The 27,060-nt window shown below is 41.8% G+C and overlaps 1 protein-coding gene across 8 annotated transcripts in view; it reads right to left on the reverse strand.

Annotated features, from left to right (window-relative positions):
- SPAG16 (sperm associated antigen 16) overlaps positions 1–27,060 on the reverse strand; it is a 1,122,606-nt gene that overhangs the window by 1,048,532 nt on the left and 47,014 nt on the right. The window lies entirely within an intron of this gene.

The following is a 27,060-nucleotide window of genomic DNA, read 5'->3' on the forward strand; positions in this document are numbered from 1 at the left end:
CCAAATCACTTCTCTATGCATGTGCTGTGATGGCAAGGGGGCTACCTTAAAGGGGTCGGCAGGTTACTAGTAATATGCTTCATGGGGACTAGCCTGTGGATCAGTTTAATAGTTAAAGGGGTACTCCGCTGCTCAGCATTTGGAACAAACTGTTCCGAACGCTGGAGCTGGCACCAGGAGCTCGTGATGTCAAAGCCCTGCCCACTCATGATGTCACGCCCAGCCCCCTCAATGCAAGTCTATGGGAGGGGGCGTGACATATTAATAGGCATAATTTGGTTCAAGTTTAAAGAAAACAGATTTAAAAAAATATATATATTTTAATGTGTCTGGACAAATCCCCAGGGATCTTTAATTTTTTATCCAAATAGATTCTGTCTGGCACTCCAGTAATTGTCAGGACGTATTCACACACTCTTGGAAGGCTGCGCTACTGCTGCAAATTATGCACTAGCATTAAGTGAGAGAAGAAAGGATGGTCCGGCACATACAGGACTAAGACTGTGGGGATATGACTAACGGAGGAGTGTGATGGTAATGCCCAGATTGCATTTGATCGCGGTGGTGCAATGGCCGACAAAGTTCAATACAAATACTTATAAAGAAGACAGGACAGCCATACAACGTAGCTTTATTCAAGGATTCCAATTGTGGCAGGTGGGTGCAAGACCGGGACAGACTGTTTCACACTTTCACAGTGCTTCCTCAAGCCGGTGTGCAACTTCCGCCTCTATCCTGACGTCATAAATATCCGTGCCGCTTATTGATGACATCACGATAGAGGCGGAATTCGCACACCGTCTTGAGGAAGCACTGTGAAAGTGTGAAACAGTCTGTGCTGATCTTAACCCCCGCCTCCACCATTGCACCCACCTCCCACAATCGGAATGCCTGAATAAAGCTACGATTTATGGTGAGTGCTGTCCTGTCTTCTGTATCAGTAAATTATGCACTAGGTCCTGGACTATAGTGGTGGTCTATTGTGTAGATATAGTGGAGGCATAGGCACTGTATCACATAGAAAAGAATGCAATGGCACTCACCATTACCGGGATAATGGCCAGGTAATGGTGAGTGCCATTGCTTTCTTTTCTATGTGATACAGTGCTCTTAATTTTTTTTACTACTGGGTCTTTGTATGGATTTTGACAATGGGTTGAGAGACAAAGATTACAACTATTGCTCAGTTTACCTATTTGTTGTTTCCCAAAGTCTCTATAACATTAAAATAAGCCAAAAAGGATTCAATTATATTGGTAAAGATTGAATCAGCCAGAAAATCGCCTCTGTAGCTAATGATCAGTTTTGTGATCCCCAAAATCTAAGAGCACCTCACTGGTAAGGCCTGGTAAAATGTATTGCTGTATAATAACCCTGTGCAGATCAGCATTAAATGGCAGTGGTATGGGCAACAGTTCTACACCACCTCAGATGTCCGCTTAAGAGAAAAAGTTGCTATTGTGTGTTCCTCGAATACATACATAATAAATAAATATATACATACACACACACATTTAATACACCTTAGAGTGCGTCATAATAGGCTCTATACTGTCCAGTGGCTTCCATCATCTTTTATCATTTTTAATGGTTAATAGCTGCCTGGTTAATTGGGCAATTTTGTAATAAAAGTAATGCTCTTAAAACATTAAAATCATCATCTCCTAAAACTCTTACAAATTAGGAGCTAAAAGCAATGGAACCAATAAGACCATTGCAGTGTGTTGCCTGCACTAGATGCAGAAAAGCCAATTGCTCGCTGGTGTTTATTGGTTTAAGTGCAAGACGGTAACCTGCAGCTAAATCATCAAATCACGTCGCTTAAGACCAAGTATTGTCAGGCAATTTGACGTCATGCCATAGATATACAATTACATGAAAAACGTGTGGCTTAACACTGTCCTAGTGACAAGATAACATGTTGTTTAATTACATCAAACTGGTACAGAAAAGTCTCATTAAAGTGTACCTGTTACTTTAAAAAAAAAAAAAAAACTGACTTGTTCTAGAGACATGTCAAAAGTGTTAATATGTCAGGGTCTGAGTGTTCAAACCCTGACAATTTGGCAGGATGAGTAAGGAGAAAAGTGCAGCTAGCTAAGACAATCCCATAGAATTACAAAAAGTCTGACTCACTTAGCACGCACTTTTTCCAGCTAGTTCTAGTTCCATCCGCTAGTGTCTCAACACTCAAAACATTTCACTTATCTAAAAAAAATTATAATAATTTAAGACACAGTGCCCATTTCAATTTTCCCATGCAGCTTTGCCATTGAAGGGATCACTACACATGGAAATACACCAAGAGAAATGGTATGATGGTCATGTCTAGCTAAAAAAAAAAAAGCTAAAAAAATAAAGTAAAAAAATAAAAAAAGGACACAGACAGCACTGCTTCGTAGTGTGATACAGTTTTCAACAGGAATAGATGTAGTAAAAGTGATGCTTACCACATCAAGTTACACTCCACCAAGTCTAACTATGGAAAAGAGCAAAGGTTTTAGGTGCCTGCAGCCACTCCACGTCCAACTTCAATGTAAAAGCAAAGGTTTCCTACAACGTATCGACGGGATTCAGAGGCACTGGACACCAGGGCTGTGGAGTCGGTAGATAAATGTATCGACTCCGCAGTTTTTGTACTTCCGACTCAGACTCCCCGACTCCTCTGTATTAATATGCAAATGTATTTATAAACACTTACAGTTGAATCCAAGATCCTGTTCCACCAAGTTATTCTAAGCTCTTCTAGCAGAAAGAGGTAGTTGGGCAGAAGCTGCTGCCTTCTCCTTTTTGTGTGCTGATCTGCTGCTGAAGATAGGGCAGTGGGAGGATCCAGGAAGGCGCATTTATTATAAAACATGATTTCCCTAGTAGAATCCCATAGTCATGTTTAAAGTTTAAGCTAACAATCAGAGTTTACAAGTTTTTATAGGCTTAGCTGAATGGCAGCAGTTTTTCCAATGGTTTACAGCTTCAGTCTTGAACTATTGACCCTCCATTCCCTTCACTTATACAAGTGTCTCTAGTCCTGCAAAAAACATATTTACTTAATCCCTTATCAGTGAGAGGCTAGGTTACCCATGGGTTCCCTGTAACAGCAGAACACAACACTATGGAAAGTATAAGTATTGCCACTCCTAATTGTGCGTCGCATGCCATATAGTGAAGCACATGAAAAGCATGCTTCTTCACGGTCACTTAATGTGTCCGTTTTGCGGTTACGTGAGGCACTGCATGCATTGGTCTTTATTCTTACAGTAGAGAAGTCATTAATTATAACAACTTTTTGTGAATTGGGACATTTAAACTTGCTTTTTTTTCTTCCAATCTAAATTTACTAGGAGTCTGAGTCGGTGCATTGTTTGCCGACTCCAGGTACCCAAATTTTCATCCGACTCAGACTCCACAGCACTGCTGGACACACAAATTGAAGGGATCTCAAGTTTATTCACCCATGATGCAACGCGTTTCACAGTGAGACTGCTTCATCAGGCATACTACTGGAGTATGCCTGATGAAGCAGTCTCACTGTGAAATGCGTTGCATCATGGGTGAATAAACAAAAGATCCCTTCAGGATCCCTCCTAGGACTGTATCCACCTTTTCCAGCCCACGGGAGCACCTGAAAGCTGAACTAATTTATGCAGGATAAGTCATCAACTGCCGAGCCGAGAAGTTTGTGACGAATCGAATTTACTGTAAGTTCGCTCATATCTAGTCCACACGTGTAGCAATGCAAAGCTGCCAGAGACTGTCATGTTGCATTGTAGCTACAATTTCTCACTTGTATTGAACCTCTACCAGGGAGTGGGAGGTGGTCACAGTTTTGTTGATTTGCTTTTGTGTAAAATTTATTTAAACAAATTAAAAAAAAAGTTTAATAATGGTTATATGATTAAAAAAAATCAGAACCCAGCAAAGGGAAGGTCATGTTCCAGTGCGCACCATGCCGCTTTGATTACTGGGAGCTTCTCAATGCTTGTTACAGTAGATGACGGGTACTCCATTCTAGATTTAATAGGACTGATATCCATGAGCGTACTATACTGTACTAGAAAATCAGTAAACCTCTTCTACTCTGTGCAGTTCCCGAGACAGAGATATCAGCAGAGAGAACTGTTGTCAGACAGAAAAGAACAACTCAACTTCTACTAATTCTGATAATTATTAGAAGGATTAAAAATTTTAATAGACGTAATTTACAAATCTGTTTAACTTTCTGGAGCCAGTTGATATATAAAATTAATTTTTTTTTCCTGGAATACCCCTTTAATGGAAAATATGACTACTGAAAGACCCCTATAATTCCAGCATGCTTGCAACCATAAAGGTATTTTTTGCTTGCAACCTTCCAGGTATTTTTTTATTTGACTATGCTACAGGGGCTGTAAAGTTAGTGTATTTCATAATATAGTGTCTGTACCTGTGTGTGATGGTTTTCTCACAATTCTTACGTGATTTTCACCTCAATATTTATTTTTAACAGCATACAAAATGACTGTTGTCTCAGATTTTTCCCAGGTTGCAATGCGGTCGAGACCTGATTCACTAGTCAGCTGATGACAGGGAGCCTGTCTGCTTCAATAGGTGGAGGGATCGCTTGGTGGGAGAGAGATCAATCTGCAACTAATGCAACAGCTGTAGGCACCCTGATTGAAAACGACAGGTCTTTTTGAATGGATGCAGCTCATTTATGTTTCAATGGGTGGGGTGGCTGATGTGTGGGAGGGAGGAAAATGGAGTTATGGGATTTGTAGTCAAAAAAGAAAACTGAAACAGGAAATACCAGTTCAGAAAAAGCTAGACACAGTGTTATGGTAATCTCACAACATAGCCATTTAGGCCCAAGACAAGTGCAAATCCTTCCTAAGCATGTCTATTACTGCCTGCCAGGTACGTACTAAAATCACCTTATGGTGGATAACCCCTTTAGTATGGGAAAACAATTACCCAATACACAACTGTGGGATCACCAAAGTTTAAACCGTTTTTAAAACAAAAAATATATATATATAAAAAAAAATAGATTAAACGTGAACAAATAGGTTGTAAAATTGATTGGCAGATGTAAATTGACAAAATGTTACAGCGCTGAATCTACAATGGTATTGGTAAGTTCTTTAAGAGGCATCTGTTACCTTGCACATGTGATGAATACAATTCATTACCGCTTTAAACGTTGCAATAATTATATAACACCTAAATAATGGCAACTTTTTATTAAGGTCACCGACACCTAGAATACTCAATTAACCAGAATCTGCATTTAATGTGTAACAATTCTAAATCAGCACTGTATTTGGTGGTTGCTCCACATAAAATTTAACAGTAAACCTTTAACTACTATTAATGTAGCAGCTGTGCACAAAACTATTCCTGTTACAAAAGCATTTATAAGGAAATGCCACTTTTAAACAAAAATTACCCCGATAAATATAAAAGGTAAATCACTGCATGGTAATAGTTTTGAGCTTTTTTCCATACAGACTGAATATGTTGTGGGTTTACTTTAGCAGATTTGTATATTGTTGCAAAAATGTGAGCACCAGTGAATGAGATTTTAATATCTTTCCCCATTAAAGTCAGTAGAATATTCACAATAAATTGTTTGCTTTTGCTGCACAATCTTTGTGTATCTGCAAATGTAAGTAGTATCAGTCCAGTAACTATTATCACAATTATGGGGATACTGGAGAACGTGATAAAAGCATCTTTCCCTACAGTCCATGGTCCCGAGTAGATCATGTAACCAAAGCTACACAATGCAAGATAAACCGAAAAGAAGAGATCCCTCTTAGGCGCTGCTTCTCCCAACAAATTTCTCTTAGACGTAAGTAGATGAAAATTAGGTCTTTTTTTTATTATACCAATGACGCGTTTTTCCTATTTTTTTTTTATAACATACCTGTAGTCACGTGATTTACCTGTATACCGTATATACTCGAGTATAAGCAGAGTTTTTCAGCACGATTTTTCGTGCTGAAAACACCCCCCCTCGGCTTATACTCGAGTGAACTCTCCACCCGCAGTGGTCTTCAACCTGCGGACCTCCAGAGGTTTCAAAACTACAACTCCCAGCAAGCCCGGGCAGCCATCGGCTGTCCGGGCTTGCTGGGAGTTGTAGTTTTGAAACCTCCGGAGGTCCGCAGGTTGAAGACCACTGCGGCCTTCGACTTCAACCAGCCCCCTCTCAACCCCTTTAGTTCTGTAAAGTACTCACCTCCGCTCGGCGCTGGTCCGGTGCTGCAGGGCTGTCCGGTGAGTAGGTCGTCCGGTGGGATAGTGGTTCCGGGCTGCTATCTTCACCGGGGAGGCCTCTTCTAAGCGCTTCGGGCCCGGCCCCAGAATAGAGGCGTTGCCTTGACAACGACGCAGAGGTACGTTCATTGCCAACGTACTTCTGCGTCATTGTCAAGGCAACGCCTCTATTCTGGGCCCGAAGCGCGGAGAAGAGGCGCCCCCGGTGAAGATAGCAGCCCGGAACCACTATCCCACCGGACAGCCCTGCAGCACCGGACCAGCGCCGAGCGGAGGCGAGTACTGTACAGAACTAAAGGGGGGTGAGAGGGGGCTGGATGATGTCCAAGGCCGCAGTGGTCTTCAACCTGCGGACCTCCGAAGGTTTCAAAACTACAACTCCCAGCAAGCCCGGACAGCCGATGGCTGCCCGGGCTTGCTGGGAGTTATAGTTTTGAAACCTCTGGAGGTCCGTAGGTTGAAGACCACTGAGGGCGGAAGATGACAAGAGGATGATGAAGGGGGGGTGTGGGATGATGACAAGAGGATGATGAAGGGGGATTGTGGGATGATGAAGGGGGGTGGGGATGATGACAAGGGGATGATGAAGGGGGGGTGTGGGATGATTACAAGGGGATGATGAAGGGGGGTGGGGATGATGACAAGGGGATGATGAAGGGGGGGGATGTGTGGGATGATGACAAGGGGATGATAACAGGTGATGATGAGGGTCTGGATGATAACAGGCGGTGATTATGATGAGGATGTTAATGACGGGTCTGGATGATGACAGGGGGGGGATGATGTATTTCCCACCCTAGGCTTATACTCGAGTCAATAACTTTTCCTGAGATTTTGGGTTGAAATTAGGGGTCTCGGCTTATACTCGGGTCGGCTTATACTCGAGTATATACGGTATGTCATTTGCTGTTTTCCTCTCCCTTTCCCCTCCCACCCACCTAATTATGGCGGGTTTTTTTGTGTGTGTGTGTGTGTGTATGTGTGTATATATATATATATATATATATATATATATATATATATATATATATATATATATATATATATTTATATATATATATATTTATTTATATATATATATATTTATATATATATATATATATATATATATATATATATATATATATATATATATTTATATATATATATATATATATTTGTTAGTTTGTCATTTTAATCATGCCAATCTGAGGAAGGGTACAAACCCGAAATGAGTCATTGGTATAATAAAAAAGACCTAATTTTCATCTACTTACGTCCAAGAGAAATTTGTTGGGAGAAGCAGCGCATAAGAGGGATCTCTTCTTTTCGGTTTATCTTGCATTCTCTGTGGACAGACATTCATCTTGATCCACATCCTGACGGCAGTGCAGCACTCCCGGCATCATCTCATTATCCTATACCCCAGCTATCGGGGTGATATGCGCATATTATTGCGCTCAAGGTGAGCTCAATACCAGCACCTTTTCTATTTTCTCTTGCACCCTATTATAATGCACTAGGCGCCTTGTGTGGTCCTTTTGTTTTTCTATTCCTAAAAGCTAGACAATGGCCCTCATTTACTATTGCAATCCCGACATGTTTTGTTGGGTTGTGCACCAGATTCTGTCGCCTTGCGCCAGAAATTCTGTCTGCGCCAGAATTGAAAAAACCCCAACTCTTCATTTTGCAAAGAATACCCGAAAAGGGGGGTGGCTGCTGGGAAAAGGGGGCGTGATCTCCAAAAAGGGGTGTGTTCCCGACATTTTCACAAAAACCCAAAATATTTACTAAGGTTTCCACATAAAATGTGGTGGATTTGAGCTGATGAAAACCAGACAGATCAGGGCATGTGTAAAAAAAAAAAAAAAAAAAAAAAAAAAGCTAAAAGTGTAGGGAAAGTGGAAAATGTAGGGAAACCTTAGTAAATAAATTGTAGGGAATTAAAAACTACAAAGAAACCTACACTCCACTGTTAGTAAATATGGGCCAATGAGTAGATATTCCCTGGACAAGACTGACCACCTGCTATTGGGGGACCTAACAGTACAATATTCTCTACACTTTTTAATCTACTTTTAATAGTCACATTATATATACACACACACACACACACACACACACACACACACACGTATATATATATAAAGCCGGGGAGGCTCTTGTCAGACTAGTCACCACAAAGACCTTAGACAACCCAATTGACACCTAAACCCACGGTGTACAGAAACTAGAAATAAATATATGGATTTGGGGCTCAAGAATACACCCACCCCCACCAGCCGCCCCCCAACATCGCAATGCCGAACTGCTTTGTATATTTATTCTATAGACGTTCACTATGTGATGGGTAGGAGCCATGGCTGATTTTACACAGATCAGACCTTTGCACGCCATGGCTCAGATGTATCAATCTGCCTGAAAGCAGAACTAGTTAACTGAGCTGTAATTGGTTGTTATGGGCAAAATCAGGCAGTTTTGCTTTTTGTGCGACCATGAAAATTCTGAGGACTATTAAAAGTGGAAATAAATATATGGATTTGGGGCTCAAGGTCATGGATATTATATATATTTCAATAAAATAATATTGGTATGTACCATACAAGTAAATAAGGAGAGGGATACAGTGTAAAATACAATAGATTCACTTCTCAAATTAAAGCAAAATTAAAATATATTGTAAAATTCTCTTGAGTATGTCACAGGGACCATGTGACCACCCTCCGGCTACTTCCATAAAATAATTTTTAAATATTAAAATAATAATAGAAATGTATAAAACAATACTGCTCGTGGTCAAAGTGCATAGTGGCATTCACAGAAAATTATAAAGGCATCATGCGCCTTGTAGTTCGCTTAAAGTAAATGTTTGTCTTTATAAGGTAGTATGGGGCTTGTAGTCGCCGTAGTAGTTATTCATATGCATATGGTAATCCTATGGTAGTGCAGATGCTGTTGTAGATACTAAAGTATTGCATGTAGATCCTTAATAGAATGAGATAGCTACTCACTACTCCGTATATACAGTAAGATAATAAAAGTCTAATGGTGCGCTGCACCTCTCACCTTCTGGTGATCATGCTAAAATTCTAATTTTCTGTGAATACCACTATGCACTTTGACCACTAGCAGCAGCATTGTTTTATTCATTTCTATTATTTTAATATTTTTATTATTTTCTTGTAAGTAGCCGGAGGGTGGTCACAAGGGCCCTTTGACATACCCAAGGGAATATTACTATATATTTTTACTATAAAATAAATATCTAGCTTTAATTTGAGAAGCAAATCTATTGTATTTTATACTGTATCCCTCTCCTTATTTACTTGTATGGTACATACCAATATTTTATTGAAATATATATAATATCCATGACCTTGAGCCCCAAATCCATATATTTATTTCCACTTTTAATAGTCCTCAGAATTTTCATGGTCGCACAAAAAGCAAAACTGCCTGATTTTGCCCATAACAACCAATTACAGCTCAGTTAACTAGTTCTGCTTTCAGGCAGATTGATACATCTGAGCCATGGCGTGCAAAGGTCTGATCTGTGTAAAATCAGCCATGGCTCCTACCCATCACATAGTGAACGTCTATAGAATAAATATACAAAGCAGTTCGGCATTGCGATGTTGGGGGGCGGCTGGTGGGGGTGGGTGTATTCTGCTGATGCGAGCGTGTGGTGGTGCTCTGGTTAACACAGTAATACAATCTTCTTAAACAAGCAAAGGTATAGAAAAAAAACGGCAAATTCACGTCTTCCAACTTCTTTATTAAGGGTGGGTTCACACTCCAGTTCCCGTGTCACATTTTTTTGAAGGAAACGTATCGCTAAAATCCGTACTAAACCGTATGCAACCGTATATGCCGGATTCCGGTTAAAAACCGCATTCTAATAAACTTATATACGGTTGCATACGGTTTTACACTAAAAACACTCCCAGATAGAAGATTCTAGAAGCTGGTGGAACTTTCAGAACCAACTGCGCATGTGCAGATTCGTAAACCGTATTGTAAAAACCGGATGTAACCGTAAGTGTATCCGGTTGAATACGGTTCTCATAGACCACCATTATATAAAAAACGGATATGGTTTAAATACGGTTTTTCAAACGGACTTCAAACTGTAGTGGACTACGGTTTGAAGTACGGGAAATTAAACGCTTTTAACCGTAAGGCATACAAAACGTATGCAACCGCATGATACGGTTAACATACGGTTTGCAATACAAAGTCAATGAGTACGGTTTGCAATACGGTTCCATACGGTTTTGACGCTCAAACCATACACGGGAACTGTATTGCAAAAATGTGGTGTGAACCCACCCTTAGAGAAATACTCACATGAATTCATAGGGAGGGGACATTTACAGGGGGATACCAACAGGCGACAAGCTCCGTTTTGCACTGGCCGGATGAAGCTCTGATCAGTGCGAAACAGAGCTTGTTGCCTGTTGGTATCCCCTTGTAAATGTCCCCTCCCTATGAATTCATGTGAGTATTTCTCTAAATAAAGAAGTCGGAAGACGTGAATTTGGTGAGTCGCCGTTTTTTTCTATACCTTTGCTTGGTAGTGAACATCTATACTGACCACTACAGTCTACAAAATGTCAAACGTGTAAGTATTATATTCTATAACAGCTTAAAGGGGTACTCCACTGGCCAGCGTTCGGAAATACATTTTCCGAACGCTGTTTTCGCGCTGCGGCGGTCGGCCATGCCCTCGTGGCATAACATCCACAACCCTTCAATGCAAGTCAATGGCAGGGGGCGTGATGGCTGACCACCGCAGTGCAAAAACAGCGTTCTGAACATTTACTTCCGAACACTGGCCAGTGGAGTACCCCTTTAACCACTTAGGGACCACGGCATACAGGTACGCCCTTGTTCCCTGGTACTTAAGGACCCAGGGCGTACCAGTATGCCCATGAGAATTTCGGTCCCCGCCGCGTGCCGGGTGGGGACCGGGATGCCTTCTGAAATAATTCAGCAGGCATCCCGTGACAATGCCAAGGGGGTCCTGAGACAACCTTCCCCCCCCCATGTCAGCGATCGCCGATCAATTCAGACCAGTGATCCCGGGTCATACGAGTCACCGTTGACGCGGAAAATAAGGGGGATCGGGGCTGTCCAAGACCCCACAGCTCGGTTCCCCCATTCTGCCCACCCACAGTAGTCAGAGCAGAACGGGGGAATGGTCCTGTGACCAGCGCCGGCGGTCACTTACCATCGGCGGTGGCTGCGGGCGGCGATGACATGGGGCTGGCTCCCTGGTGCAGACTAAGAAAGCCGATGAGGTGCCTAGCAAAATCTGGAGGGCTACAGTTTGGAGACCACTATACAGTGGTCTCTAAACTGTAGCCCTCCAGATGTTGCAAAACAACAACTCCCAGCATGCCCAGAGAGCTGTTTGCTGTTTGGGCATGCTGGGATTTGTAGTTATGCAACATCAGGAGGACCACAGTTTGGAGATCACTGTGCGCAGGTTTCTAAACCAAGGCCCTCTCAATCTTGCAAAACTACAACTCCCAGCATGCACGAACAGCAAATGGCTGTCTCGCCATGCTGGGACTTGTAGTTGAAGTTATACAACAGCTGGAGGTACACATCTCCCAGCATGCCCTACAGCAATCCTTACATGCTGGGAGTTGTAGTTTTGCAACAGCTGAAGGCACACTGGTTGGAAAATACTGAGTTAGATAACAGAACTTAACTTGAGGTTTTCCAACCAGTGTGCCTCTAGCTGTTGCAAAAGTACAACTCCCAGCATGCACAGTCTGTAAGTGCATGTTGGGAGTTGTAGGTTTGCAACAGCTGGAGGTTGTACATTCACAACAGTGAGTTTACAGCGAGTTTCCTGCTTCAAGTTTGAGCTGCGGAAATTTTCCCACACCAGTGCAAACTCCTAGCAGGAAACTGACTGTAAACCCGGGCTGTGTGAATGTATCCTAAAAACCCTACACTAACAAATAATAAAGGGTAAAACAGTACATATACACTCCCTAACACTGTCCCCCCCCCCCCCACCCCAATAAAAGTGAAAAACGTATCGTACGGCAGTTTGTCCAAAACGGAGCCTCCAGCTGTTGCACAACCACTCCCAGCATTTCCGGACAGCCACTGACTGTCCAGGGATGCTGGGAGTTTAGCAACAGCTGGAGGCACCCTGTTTGGGAATCACTGGTGTAGAATACCCCTATGTCCACCCCTAAGCAATCCCCAATTTAGTCCTCAAATGCGCAGGGCACTCTCACTTCGGAGCCCTGTCGTATTTCAATGAACAGTTTAGGGCCACATATGGAGTATTTCCGTACTCGGGAGATATTGCACTACAAATTTTGGGGCCTTTTTCTCCTTTTACCCCTTATGAAAAGGAAAAGTTGGGGTCTACACCCGCCTGTTAGTGTGTAAAAAAAAAAAAAAAAAAATTTACACTAGCATGCTGTGTTGCCCCATACTTTCTATTTTCACTAGAGGTAAAAGGAAAAAAAGACCCCCAAAATTTTTAACGCTATTTCAGCTGAGTATGGAAATACCCCATATGTGGACGTAAAATGCTCTGCAGAGGCTCAGGAATGAGAGTGCATTATGTACATTTGAGGCCTAAATTGGTGATTTGCACAGGGGTGGCTGCTTTTACAGCAGTTCTGACATAAACGCAAAAAAATACCCACATGTGATCGCATTTTGGAAACTGCACCCCTCACTGAACGTAACAATTGGTATAGGGAGCCTTAACAGCCCACAGGTGTTTGAAGAATTTTCATTAAATTTGGATGGGAAAATTAAAAAAAAATTTTTGATAACTAAAATGCTGGTGTTACCCTAAATTTGTATGTGGATGTAAAGTGCTCTGCGGGCAAACTACAATGCTCAGAAGAGAAGGAGTGCCATTGGGCTTTAGGAGAAAAAATTTGTCCAGAATTGAAGGCCATGTGTGTTTACAAAGCCCCCATAGTGCCAGAACAATGAACATGTGACCCCATTTTGGAAACTACACCCCTTCACAGAATGTAATAAGGAGTACAGTAAGCATTTTCGTCCCACAGGTGTCTGACAGATTTTTGGAACAGTGGTCCATGAAAATGAAAAATTTAATTTTTAATTTGCTCGGCCCACTGTTCCAAAGATCTGTCAAATGCCATTGAAGTGTAAATGGTCACTGTACCCCTTATTACATTCTGTGAGGGGTGTAGTTTCCAAAATGGGGTCACATGTGGGGGGCTCCATGGGGGGCTTTGTAAACGCACAAGGCCCCCGACGTCTATAAATTCTCTCTCCAAAAGCTCAATGGCGCCCCTTCTCTTCTGAGCATTGTAGTGCGCCCGCAGTGCACTTGACGTCCACACATGGGGTATTTCCATACAAGAAATGGGATTATGAATTTTGGGGGACATTTTCTCCTATTACCTCTTGCAAAAATGTAAAATTTGGGGAAAACCAGCATTTTTGTGAAAAAAAAAATGTATAATTTACACATCCAACTTTAACAAAAAGTCGTCAAACACCTGTGGGGTGTTAAGGCTCACTGGACCAATTGTTACGTTCCCTGAGGGGTGTAGTTTCCAAAATAGTATGCCATGTGGGCTTTTTTTTTTTTTTGCTGCTGTTCTGGCACCATAGGGGCTTCCTAAATGTGACATGCCACCCAAAAACCATTTCAGAAAAACTCTCCAAAATCCCATTGTCACTCCTTCCCTTCTGAGCCCTCTCTAGTGCACCCACAGAGCACTTGACATGCACATATGAGATATTTCCTTACTCGAGAGAAATTGGGTTACAAATTTTATGGTGATTTCTCTCCTGTTACCCCTTGTAAAAATTCAAAAACTGGGTCCACAAGAACATGCAATTAAATTTCCTTCACTTTGCTGCTATTCCTATGAAACACAAAGGGTTAACACACTTTCTGAATGTCCTTTTGAATACTTTGAGGTGTGAAGTTTTATAATGGGGTCATTTATGGGGTATTTCTAATATGAAGGCCCTCAAACCCCCTTCAAAACTGAAGTGGTACCTGAAAAATTCTGATTTTGAAAATTTTGTGAAAAACTGGAAAATTGCTGCTGACCTTTGAAGCCCTCTGATGTCTTCCAAAAGTAAAAACTTGTCAACTTTATGATGCAATCATAAAGTAGATATATTGTATATGTGAATCAATATATAAATTTATTTGGGATGTCCATTTTCCTTATAAGTAGAGAGTTTAAAAGTAAAAAAAAAAAATTCAACATTTTCAAATTTTTCATCAAATTTTGGAATTATCGACTAAAGTATCGACTAAATTTTAACACTAACAAAGTAGAATATGTCACGAAAAAACAATCTCTGAATCAGAATGAAAAGTAAAAAGCATCCCAGAGTTATTAATGCTTAAAGTGACAGTGGTCAGATGTTCAAAAAAATGCTGGGTCCTTAAGGGTTTAATGGTTTTTCCTAGTTAAGGAAATTTTCAGCAAGAAAGTGGAAATATACACCCTTAATAATTTAGCACCATTACAGTAGGGCAGTGAGTTATGGTCACGTCAAACCCTCATGCACTATGTGTTATAAAGATGACACTTTAGTCTCTGCAGAGCTCTAAAGGGAGAACTACTATGAAGGGAGCTTAGAGCTGTAATACAGGTGATAACTCAGAATCAAAACTGGAAAAATAGCAGAATATGTTCGCTCACCTTTTCTGCTACATTAAAGGGGTAGTCCAGTGGTGAAAAACGTATCCCCTATCCTAAGGCTAGGGGATAAGTTTGAGATCGCGGGGGGTCCAACCACTGGGGCCCCCTGCGATCTCTCTGTACAGGGCCCCGGCTCTCCGGCCAGATAGCGGGTGTCGACCCCCGCACAAAGCGGCGGCCGACACGCCCCCTCAATACATTTCAATGGCAGAGCCGGAGATTGCCGAAGTCAGCGCTTCGGCTCTGCCATAGAGTTGTATTGAGGGGGCGTGTCGGCCACCGCTTCGTGCGGAGGTCGACACACCCCCTTCCCGCGGGCTCTCGGTGCTCCGTACAGCGGTCGGACCCCCCCGCGAACTGCAACTTATCTCCTATCCTTAAGATATGGGATAAGTTGTTCACCACTGAGTCACCACTGGACTACTCCTTTAATGAAGACAATGTTAAAATTAAATATTGGTTGAAGTGAGTCTATATTTTAAAATAGCTCAATTAAAATGCCCGGCATAGACCAGATTTGTCCCCTTTCCCTTTTTATTTTAAAACAAACAAACCATCACCCGTTGTATCAAAACCGAGGCAGTGTAAATATTCATGAAAATGATACAGCAGTTTGATTGTCTTCCTAAAGATGTCAACATTTGAATGTAATGATACCTTCATATAACCGCTTTACAGAGAACAGTGCTGCAATGTGTAAACAGAGACTGATTATATGTTGGGAAATGTAGTTATTTTGTTTACCACACATCTAAATCAAGATAACATTTATAGCCCTGCAGAAACATTGCCATCATGTCATCTATTGAGGGAAACTGTACTTGTTCACAAAGTAGTTTAGAAAGGTTGTTGCATCAGTCAATGATGTTTAAATTTCTTTGAGTTTTCATTCAAATAACAAATAACACACTATAATAAGACAACAAAATCCATTACAAACTCCATCCACCCCCAGATTTTGAATATCACTTCCCCTTTGAGTTATTTCTTCTTAGTCTCTTATTCAGTACCCATCTATTCAAAGTCAGCCTGGCTTGTTTAAATAACCTAGTTTATGGTTATGTTATACCACTTAGAATGTTAATAGTCAGTGCATATACTCATAACCGAGACTACTATAGAGAGCCACACAGCAGGGGAGGCTTTTAGGCCAGGATTCCATTGAGGTTTTTTGTTCATCAGCAAAAATGGCAGAAAAACTGTCCCAGCTTTTTCCGGCGTTTTGTCAGTTTTTCTTGCGTTTTTGCTAGTGTGTGGAAACAAAAAATTTTACTAAACTTTGTTCTTTTTTTTTTTCTTCGAAATTTAGATACGTGAATGCGGAGGACTATGTCAGATTCGGTGGATTGCGACGATGAACAGCGTTTTTTTTTTTTTAAACATGTCAATAAATGAGTTAACAAGGGCTGTGGGGAATGTTTTTTTTTTACTAACTTTTTTTCAATGTGTTGTGTTTTTTATAATAGAATTTTCAGGCTTAGTAGTGGAAGCTGTCTTAGACAGAATCCATTACCAAGCCGGGCTTAGCGTTAGCCCCCAAAACAGCGTTAACCCCCAATTATTACCCTGGTGCCCACCACCACAGGGGTTCCGGGAAAAGCCGGTACCAACAGGCCCAGAGCGTAAAAAATGGTGCTCCTGGGCCTAGGCGGTAAAAGGCTGGCGTTATTTAGGCTGGGGAGGGCCAGTAACAATGGTCCTCGCCCACCCTGGTAACGTCAGTCTGTTTGCTGCTTGGTTGGTATATGGCTGATACTGAAAAAATTAGGGAATCACACACTTTTTTAAAAATTTTATTTATTTATTAAAAAAAAACAGTGTTCCCCCTATTATCAGTATCAGCCAGATAACAACCAAGCAGCAACAGCCTGAGATTACCAGGGTGGGCGAGGACCATTGTTACTGGCCCTCCCCAGCCTAAATAACAACAGCCTCTTACCGCCTAGGCCCAGGAGCGCCATTTGGCTTTGGTACTTCCCAGGACCCCTGGGGCAGTGGGTACCGGGGTAATAATTGGTGGTTAGCGCTAGCTGATTTTTGGGCTAACGCTAAGCCCCAGCTTAGTAATGGAATCAGTCTATAAATGAAAATTCATTTATAAAAAAACACAACACATTTAAAAAAATGTTTTATTTAAATTAAACACTCCCCCACAGCCCTCGTTAACCATTTTATAAACAAAACAAAAAAAACGCTGGTCATCGTCGCAGTCCACCGAATCTGACATAGTCCTCCGCATTCACGTATCTGAAATGAGAAGAAAAGAAAAACAAGAAATATGGGTTAGTACATTTTTTCTGCTCTCCCCTGGGAAGAGCGCACATAATGCAGCGTGTTTATAAACAGGGAGCCTCCAATTGTTGCTAAACTACAACTCCAATCTTGGGGTGCTGTTAAGCAACAGCTGGAGTCTCCCTGTTTGGGAACACACTGCTCTGCTCCCATTATGCAAAACGCATAATGTTAACAGAGATCTGTCCCTCTGCCCTTGGACTACTACTCCTATCATGGGACAGAGTCTGTCCCATGATGGGAGTAGTTGTAGTACCGCAGCACTGCTGAGGGATGGCACTTGCACATCCCCCGGCCACGGGACTTTTAGGACTACTACTCCCATCATGGACATTCTGGCCATGATGGGAGTTGTAGTCCAGGGGCTGAGGTGCAGATTGCATCGGGTCATTCTTTAGAGACAATCTTAGATGAAAAAGAGTCTCTGCACCGTTCTATATAAACACACTGCAAGCTGGAAAACAGTATATTGTGACACCTTGCTGATGACTCACACCTGTGCAGGTAAGGTAGTGCTGCAACGTACAAAGGCAAAGTAATTCATCCAAAACCAGCAGAAAAGAAGAAACGGAGCACTGACCGTATGAATGCAGCAGGCGAGTTTCTTTATCCAGATGGACACATAAGACGGGGAGAGCGGACAGACAGGGAGTCTCCGGGCGACGGACCGTATAACGCGTCAGCTCTTCTTCAGGCCCTCATTTTTAGAGGCCCGCTGCGATCTGCATTTAAGTTAACAAGCCTGCGGTACATGTTGCTACATCGCACTGCCGCCGGCTCCTGTATACACTGTCATAATTTATAATCCCCGCCGCTGGGAGACAGGAGCTCTGATTGGTCAATAGCTGTTCACTAATCAGAACTCCTGTATCCCGGCGGCGGGGATTATAAATTATGACAGTGTATATAGAAGCCAGCGGGCAGCGAGATGAAGCCGCATGTACCGCCGGCTTGTTAACTTAAATGCAGATTGCAGCAGATCATTCTCTGGAGATCAGCTGTGATCCGCATTTATTAACATTATAAATATAAAAATGGTAAACTTAACCGTAGACATGGCTATGAAAAATTCAGATTTTGCACCAAAAAAATGCGCAAAAAAATCTTGCACAAATTTTTGCATTAAAAACACACCAAAAAAAAGCTCTATATACGATGATAAATTCCCCTCTAATTGCTTTTAAACTGGTGTTTTTTGTGGTATATATAGGTTATTCAAGTTGATGGAGGAAGTAATTCCTCAAGGTTAGTCCAGTACTGGCCCCATAGCAATATATACATCATAGTAGGGATCGACCAATATTGATTTTTTTTTTAGAGCCGCCGAAACAGATAACCTGTTAACTTTAAGGCCGATAGCCGATAACTTATATTCCGTGCATTTTAATTGCACCTACAGACCCATATAAGGGCTTGTTTTTTGAGTCACCAATTGTACTTTGTAATTACATCACTTATTTTATAACAACCTGCAGCGAAACAAAAAAACAAAAAAAAACAGGTGAAATAAAAAAAAAATGCAATTTTGTAAATTTGGGGGATTCCATTTCTACAGAGTGCACTATTCAGTAAAAATTACACCATGGGCCTAATTTACTAAGATTAAACCTACCAGTTTTTGTCGGGTTATTTTGGTGCAGAGTGTCTGCGACATGTCTGCGCCAGAAAAATCTGAGAAACCCAACATTGCAATGCGAAAAGCCAAAATGGGGTGTGGTCTGTTGCAAAGGGGGCGTGGTCAGACTAAACAGGGGCGTGGTTTCACAACCCACCCTATTTACTATTGAATTCACAAAAAATCCTGTGGATAAATTGCTGGAAATTTCCACCTAGAAAAAGCTGGTCAGAAAATGTAAATCTGTGTTCCCCATAGTAAATAAGGTGAAATCCTGCAAGTTTGAAACATCATTTCTCACTAGTAAAAACCCAACACTCTTAGTAAATGAGGCCCCATATCTTTATTCTGTAGGTCCATATGGTTATAAGGGTACCTAATTTATGTAGGATTTATTTATTTATTTTTACAAAAATTTTTATCTACATGCACCAAAATTTGAACGTTTAAAATTGTCCTCTTCTGACCTCTAACTTTTTTATTTTTCTGCATACGGGGCTATATGAGGGCTCATTTTTTGTGCCGTGGTCTGTAGTTTTTATCGGTACCATTTTGTTTTGATGGGACTATTTGATAGCTTTTTATACATTTTTCTATGGTATATGAAGACCAAAAATGCACAATTTTCTAATTTGGCATTTTTTTTTTAAATGTACACTATCGACCGTGTGGTTTAACTAACTTTATATTTTGATAGTTTGAACATTTGCGCACACCACGATACCACGTTTATTTTCAATTACATTACTTTATTTAAAAAATGGGAAATGGGGGGGGATTTAAACTTCTATTAGGGGAGGGGCTTATTCACGTTTATTAAACTTTTTTTATACCATGCAATCTTTTGATTGCATACACTGTGCAATGCTATGCCATAGCATAGCAGTGATCAGTGTTATCAGTGCTCTGCTGTTCCAGCCTGCCATGGCTGGCTGGGAGCTTCAGAGCACCGATCGGACGGCGATTGTCCTAATTGGTTTCACTGAGCTAACCAGCACGTTAACCCAGCGTTTTGGATGCCGCAATCAACTTTGATTGCAGCGTCTAAAGGGTTAATGCCAGGAAACAGCCCGATCGGCAATGTCTGGCATTAATCCTGGGTCCTGGCTGCCGATCGCAGTCGAGACTCCCAGGGTTTGAAGCGTGCTCAGCTCGTAAGCACGCTTCAAACAACGGAAAAGGAACCAGGGACAGGTACGCTCTGCGTCCTTAAAGGGGTACTGCCACCCTAGACATCTTATCCCCTATCCAAAGGATAGGGGATAAGATGTCTGATCGCGGGGGTCCCGCCGCTGGGGACCCCCGCATTATTGCATGCGTCACGCCCGCTCCCATAGACTTGCATTGAGGGGATGGACGTGACGTCACACGGGGGCGGAGTCCTGATGTCACGGACTTCCGGTGAAAAACCAGGTGGGTGCCGCATGCAACAATGCGGGGGTTCCCAGCGGTGGGACTCCCGCGATCAGACATCTTATCCCCTATCCTTTGGATAGGGGATAAGATGTCTAGGGTGGGAGTACCCCCTTTAAGTACCGGGAAACAAGGGCGTACCCATACACCCTGCGCCCTGAACGGCGTAATTCAAGGCAACTATCCCCTCATGAATAGAAGATGTGTGTGGTTGTTCTTCTGTATTTTGCACCTGTGCGACCTCCCCTTATATAGCATTATAGCTGATCTGCATTATAATGGGAAAAGGAGCTTAGCCTGCCCTTGTAGGAGTAACCTTTTACCAGTAAGTGTGGCCTTTTTTCTGTGATTTCTTTTGATCACAGTAGCCAGATTACATTTGAATAGTACAGGTTTACAATAATAATCTCCATAGAAAAGAAATGACAAAGACGTATGTTTATAACATTCCACATCTCTTTTATGATGGCCATGAGTGACAGTCCCAAAAGAGTACGTAAATAAATGTAAATTTATTCTTAAATATTGGTAACTACAGAACTCTACCACATCATTGTACTTTCAAATTTCATATGTCTATCCTTGTTGTGTGCCAGGAACATTCTTAGAGTTGACATGCGTTGCCATAAAGCCTGGCAAATCCTAAGCATGGAGACATTACAATAAATAAGTGGTCTCTTATACCATAGTTGAATAACATTATTGATCACCCTATACTGACAAAAGGAGATGAATATTTAGATCTTCTCATTTACTGTACTGTATGTTTGCCTAGTCATCTATTTCTATCACAATGCTCTGTCAGCATCTCCAGTTCATCTTTAGCATTTTTCCTCTCTGATGAAGCGTTTGCCCTGCAGGCAATGCGTCCTTGAAATAAGAGTGTCTGCTCTAGAATAGATGCACAAATGGAGAATGTGTTTGGATGCATCACCATACACAATTTATAATCCCATAAAACACTTTGCGGCAAGGCTTGAACTGGCTGTCTGCCCCACAAATCTTGTGGAGTTTCCTGCTCTCAGCTTTGAAAGGTGTGTGTGTTTTTTTTGTTGTTTTTTTTTTTTTTGGAGGGGGGGGGGGGAGGGGGACTGGGGTGTCAAAGAATTAATATACTTTCACCAAAATAACTTATGACGAAACAGCATGTCCAGCAACATGGAATCACACCAATATGGCAGCAATTCATTAACCTCCTGTCGAGATTATCTTTTGTCCTGAATGTGATTTGTCCTCTAAACCTTAAACCAGACAATGGGGAAGATACTAAAACACAGCAGTGGCCTGTGCTGCACATATTTTCCCTTTGTCAAGGTTTGTAATATTATGCAGAACGACGTCTCCAATCTCTGAGAATATGACCTTCCGTAATAAAAAGATAATTAAAGTGTGTAGTAATCACAATAAATAAAATAAAACCAATTTACAGCAATGCTACCTTTTAACAAACCTTTTAATTTAGCCAACAAAACAATTAGACTTATTTCTAGCAGTAGTTTTGAAAGAACAATGAAAATATAAACCTGTCAAAAATGTTAATAAAGATAGTTTGTCATTTGCTTTCATAAGCGAACAGCAGATTTGGAGTCTCATCTTTAGAAAAGATGTGCTGAACAGCATTATGATATGTATTGGCTGCACATACAGATAGCGCTGACATATGATAGCGCTGTGGGGGGGACATACATATGCGCTGCGGGGGGGGGGGGGAGGGGAACATAAATGGAAGCGCTGAGGGGGCCAGATATATACCCCCCAGCGATTCAATATATCTTTCCCCACTGCAGCGCTTCTATTAGAAAGCTCCGCCGGGAGCCCTGAATGGCTCCTCAGTACTGGCCATTCAGGGCTCCCAGCGGGGAATTTAAAAATGAAAGTAAAATACATCGTACATCGCAGGGGAGTGGAGCATGCCACCCGTTCCCCTGTTTAATAACTTCTAATTGCATTGGGTCTCAGAAGTGAGACCTGGTGCGATCAATCCCTCAGCCCCAGTACTACAACCCCCATCATGGAACAGAGTCTGCTCCATGATGGGGGTAGTAGTACAAACACTATTGTAGCCTCCCCAGCCACCCACAGGTGGGGAACTACTACTCCCATCATGGAAAGAAGTCTGTTCCATGATGGGAGTAGTAGTAGTCCCTCAGCACAGCAGGAGTCTGCTGATGTCATCTCTTCTGAGCATGCTCAGAAGTAATAACGGATATTATAAACCAGGTGCAAACGGATGACAAAGGCTCATTCGTTTGCCATAGACCTCAATGTTAAAAATAACAGACGTTAATTGTGACGGAAGAAAAATTTGTGCATGTGCCGTTTTTTTCTCCATCACAATTAACGTCCATTATTCATGACGGGCCCTAATGAGTCATAACGAATAATCAAAAATACCATAGACTTGAATGGAATTTTGTAACGGACGTTTAACATCCGTTTTTAAAGCTTTTCTAACGGACGTTTATAACTGATCTTTTAACGGATTAATTTTATAGTGTGAAAGCAGCCTTATTTTGATACTTTAGGCCGGCCTGATTACAGCAATACCAGATTCGTATAGTTTGTCATGTTTTACTAATTTTAAAAAAATGCAGAACTTTAAAAAAAAAAAAATTTAATTGCCTTTTTCTGACCCCTGTAGCTTTTTTTTCTCCTCATTTTTTTCGCATACAAGGCTGTAAGAGGGCAAATTTTTTTTTGCGCCATAATCCGTTTTTGTATCTGTACCATTTTGGTACTGCTCTGACTTTTTAGGGTCTATTCACACGTACAGTATTCTGCGCAGATTTGATGCGCAGGATTTTCTGCTGCAGATTTCAATGTAAACTGAATGACTTTAAATTCTGCGCAAATCTGCGTATCAAATATACGCAGAATACTGTACATGTGAATAGACCCGTAATAGCTTTTTTCTGGGATATTATAAATATTGCAATTCTGTGTTTTTTTTTTGGTTTTTTTTACATTTATGTTATTTACCGTACAGGATACATAATGTTTTATGTTTATCTTTATTATGTTTACATGTTTTAATATAGGAAAAGGGGGTTATTTGAACTTTTAATATTGAAGGGGTTAATGTGTGTCTTTTAAACTTTTATTAAAAATGTAACCCCTTAAGGACTGAGCCCTTTTTCACCTTAAGGACTGAGACCACTGTCACTTTATGCATTAATAACTGATGCTTTTACCGATTATTATTTTGAAAATTTAGCATTTTTCTAACTTTGAAACTCTCTGCTTGCAAGGAAAATGGATATTCCAAATAAATTATATATTGATTCACATATACAATATTTCTACTTTATATTTGGATCATAAAGTTCACATGTTTTGGAAGACATCAGAGGGCTGCAATTCAGCTGCAATTTTCCAAATTTTCACAAAATTTTCAAAATAGTTATTTTCAGGGACCAGTTCAATTTTGAAGTGTATTTGAGGGGTCTTCATATTAGAAATACCCCATAAATGACCCCATTATAAAAACTGCACCCCCCAAAGTATTCAAAATGACATTCAGAAAGTGTGTTAACCCTTTAGGTGTTTCATAGGAATAGCAGCAAGTTGAAGGAGAAAATTCAAAATCTTTTTTACACTCGCATGTTCTTGTAGACCCAGTTTTTGAAATGTTAAAAGGAGAAAAAGCCCCCCAAAATTCTCTCGAGTAAGGAAATACCTCATAAGTGGATGTCAAGTGCTCTGTGGGTGCACTAGAGGGCTCAGAAGGAAAGGAGCGACAATGGGATTTTGGAGAGTACATTTTTCTGAAATTGTTTTTGGGGGGCATGTCACATTTAGGAAGCCCCTATGGTGCCAAAACAGCAAAAAAAAAAAAAAAACCACATGGCATACTATTTTGGAAACTACACCCCTCAAGGAACGTAACAAGGGGTCCAGTGAGCCTTAACACCCCACAGATGTTTGACGACTTTTCATTAAAGTCGGATGTGTAAATGACTTTCACTAAAATGCTGGTTTTCCCCCAAATTTTCCTTTTTGGGGCGCATGTCACATTTAGGAAGCCCCTATGGTGCCTGAACAGCCTTAACACCCCACAGGTGTTTAACAAATTTCCGCTAAATTTGGACGGGAAAATTAAAAATTAGATTTTTTTCAATAAAATGCTGATGTTACCCCAAAGTTTTCATTTTCACAAGGGGTAATTGAAGAAAAAGCCTCCCAAAATTTGTAACCCCATTTCTTCTGAGTATGGAAATACCCCATATGTGGATGTAAAGTGCTCTGCGGGTGAACTACAATGCTCAGAAGCGGAGCGCCATTCAGCTTTTGGTGAGAGAATTTGGTTGGAATAGAAATCGGGGCCATGTGCATTTACAAAGCACCCGTGGTGCCAGAACAGTGGAAACACAAACACACACACGTGACCATGTAATTTTTTTTTCTTTATTGGGGGGGGGACTGTGTAGGGGGTACATGTGGTGTTTTACTTTTTATTGTGTAGTGTAGTGTTTTTAGGGTACATCCACATGGGCGTGTTTACAGTCAGTTTAAGCTGGGAGTTTGAGCTGGAAGTTTGAGCTGCTGCGGAAAATTTTCAAACTTGCAGCAGAAAACTTGCTGTAAACCTGCCCTTGTGAATGCACCCTGTACATTCACATTGGGGGGCGAAACCTCCAGCTGTTGCATAACTACAACCCCCAGCATGCACAGACTACCAAAGGGAATGCTGGGAGTTGTAGTTGGAACTCCAGTTGTTGCAAGACTACAACTCCCAGCATGCAAATGAACAGACCTCACCTCCTGCTGTATCCTGGCACTGAGACCGCCGCCGTTGCTGCTGCCACCGATCGCCGCAACCGATCCTGCAGGGACCCCGCCGGACCAGGGCAAGGTAGGAGACTCCGACCGGCTCCAATCACCGCCATCATCGCCGTCCCGATCACCGCCCAGCAGGGTCGTGATTGGTTGGTCGTTCGAACAATCACATGATCGTGAGGCGGCACCCGTGCCACCTCACTCCTGCTGGGTAAGGGTGAATGGTGCTGTCTCGGAGTGCGAATGTTTCATTTCAACAGTTATGGTTCATTGTTATCGCTCCAAGCTGTTTTAATGGATTCTTGTGATAATTCCACAGGTAATATGACGGCGACAACCATAGGGCCTCAGTCTTAAAAAGATTACATCAATGTTTTTAAATTTAAGATTTATATTAGATTCCCAAATGTAATATCCCGGTGCTTACTTTGAACTAATACTGTATGATCACAAAACCCAAACTAACAAAGAGTCACATGGCGGCACAATGACAAAGCCTAGAGGTGGAAGTAGCATGAGGAGACCATAATCTGGCAGAATGAGACAGCCTGGAATTGACAGCAGCAAGAGGAGACCATATAGTGGCTGAATGACACAGCCTGGAGTTGTGGAAAAGAGATAAAAGAGACAGGGAGAGGATAGCGCCTTGCGTAATTCAGTGGGATAATCCCGGTCCGCAACCCCAGTATTAGTGGTACTCACCTGGGGTATAGCTTGATATGTGCATATCTCCCCTCCGTATGGGGTCAGATGGTCTCTGGCTGCAGCCTGCAGGGTCCAGCCAGGTCCTCGATGAGAGATCGGCAATAAACTTGTGGAGTGATGCAAAAATTGCAAACAAAATTGGTCTGCAGTGGCGCTGCCTTGTAGAGAACGGAATGAAGTTTCAGTCTTATAATTTAAAATCTCATTTATTGAAACAAACTGAGATGTGGAACCACTGCAGACCAATTTTTTTTGCAATTTTTGCATCACTCCACAGCCTGGAGTTGGCAGCAGCATGAGTAGACAATAAGGCTTCACAATCCCTAAGATTAAAAGATGAAATTTAAAATTTAAATTGAAGATTCATGGTAGCTAGAGCTACCATAAAAATTTGTAGGTAGTGCTACCATAATTTTTTTAGGGTAATGTCCCAGGCCCAGCAGCATCAGTAAACTGTATTGTGGCTGAATGGCAAAGCCTGGAGTTGGCAGAAGCATGAGGAGACCATATGGTGGCAGAAAGACAGCCTGGATATGGCAGCAACATCAGGAGTCCTGTGCGGTGGGTGGCTACCCCAATACCCGGTGACGAAGGTGGGTGGAAAAAGGTCTGATGTAGAGGAATGTTAGTAACTGGGGAGCAGCGCCTTAAATCTGTTTGGCACTATACATATTTGTGAAGTTTTGGTGTGGCACCATGGTCAATCTACTTTCATGCATCAGGCATTGGTGGGAAGAAATCCTGGCTGATCCATGCCCGATTCATCTTCACAAAAGGTCAGTCTCTCCACATTTTTCGTGGACAGACAAGTTTTCCTTGCGGCGAGTATGGCCGCCGCCGCACTAAACACCCGCTCTGATGGCACACTACTGGCCGGGCAGGACAGCTTTTCCAGGACTAAGGCTAGGTTCAGACTACGGAATTTCCGCCTGCTATTTTGCTTTGAAATTGCAGGCGGAAATTCCGCTTGCTAAAATTGATCGTTAGTGAATGGCTTCCTCAAAGGGCCTGAGCATACGGCAGGTGTCACGTATGAGCTGCCACTGGTTGACATTAAAGTTACACAGGGGAGTTCCCCTATCCGCTTGGATCATTAAAAAATTAGTGATGGCTTTTCTCTGCTCATATCGGACCAACATATGGAGGGTGGAATTTAACGTGTGGCAACGTCACAAATCAGACTATGCTGGGGGATACCGTTCTGACGCTGCAGCTCAAAGAGTGTGTGGTGTGCGGTGTATGAGTGGCTGAAATGCATACAAAGTTTCATTCACATTGTTAGGAAGTCTTGCAAATGGGGGGGGGGGAACACTTCAGGAACTGCTTCACAACCAGATTGAACAA

Source organism: Hyla sarda, chromosome 8, assembly GCF_029499605.1.
Source record: "Hyla sarda isolate aHylSar1 chromosome 8, aHylSar1.hap1, whole genome shotgun sequence".
NCBI classification, from domain to species: domain Eukaryota; kingdom Metazoa; phylum Chordata; class Amphibia; order Anura; family Hylidae; genus Hyla; species Hyla sarda.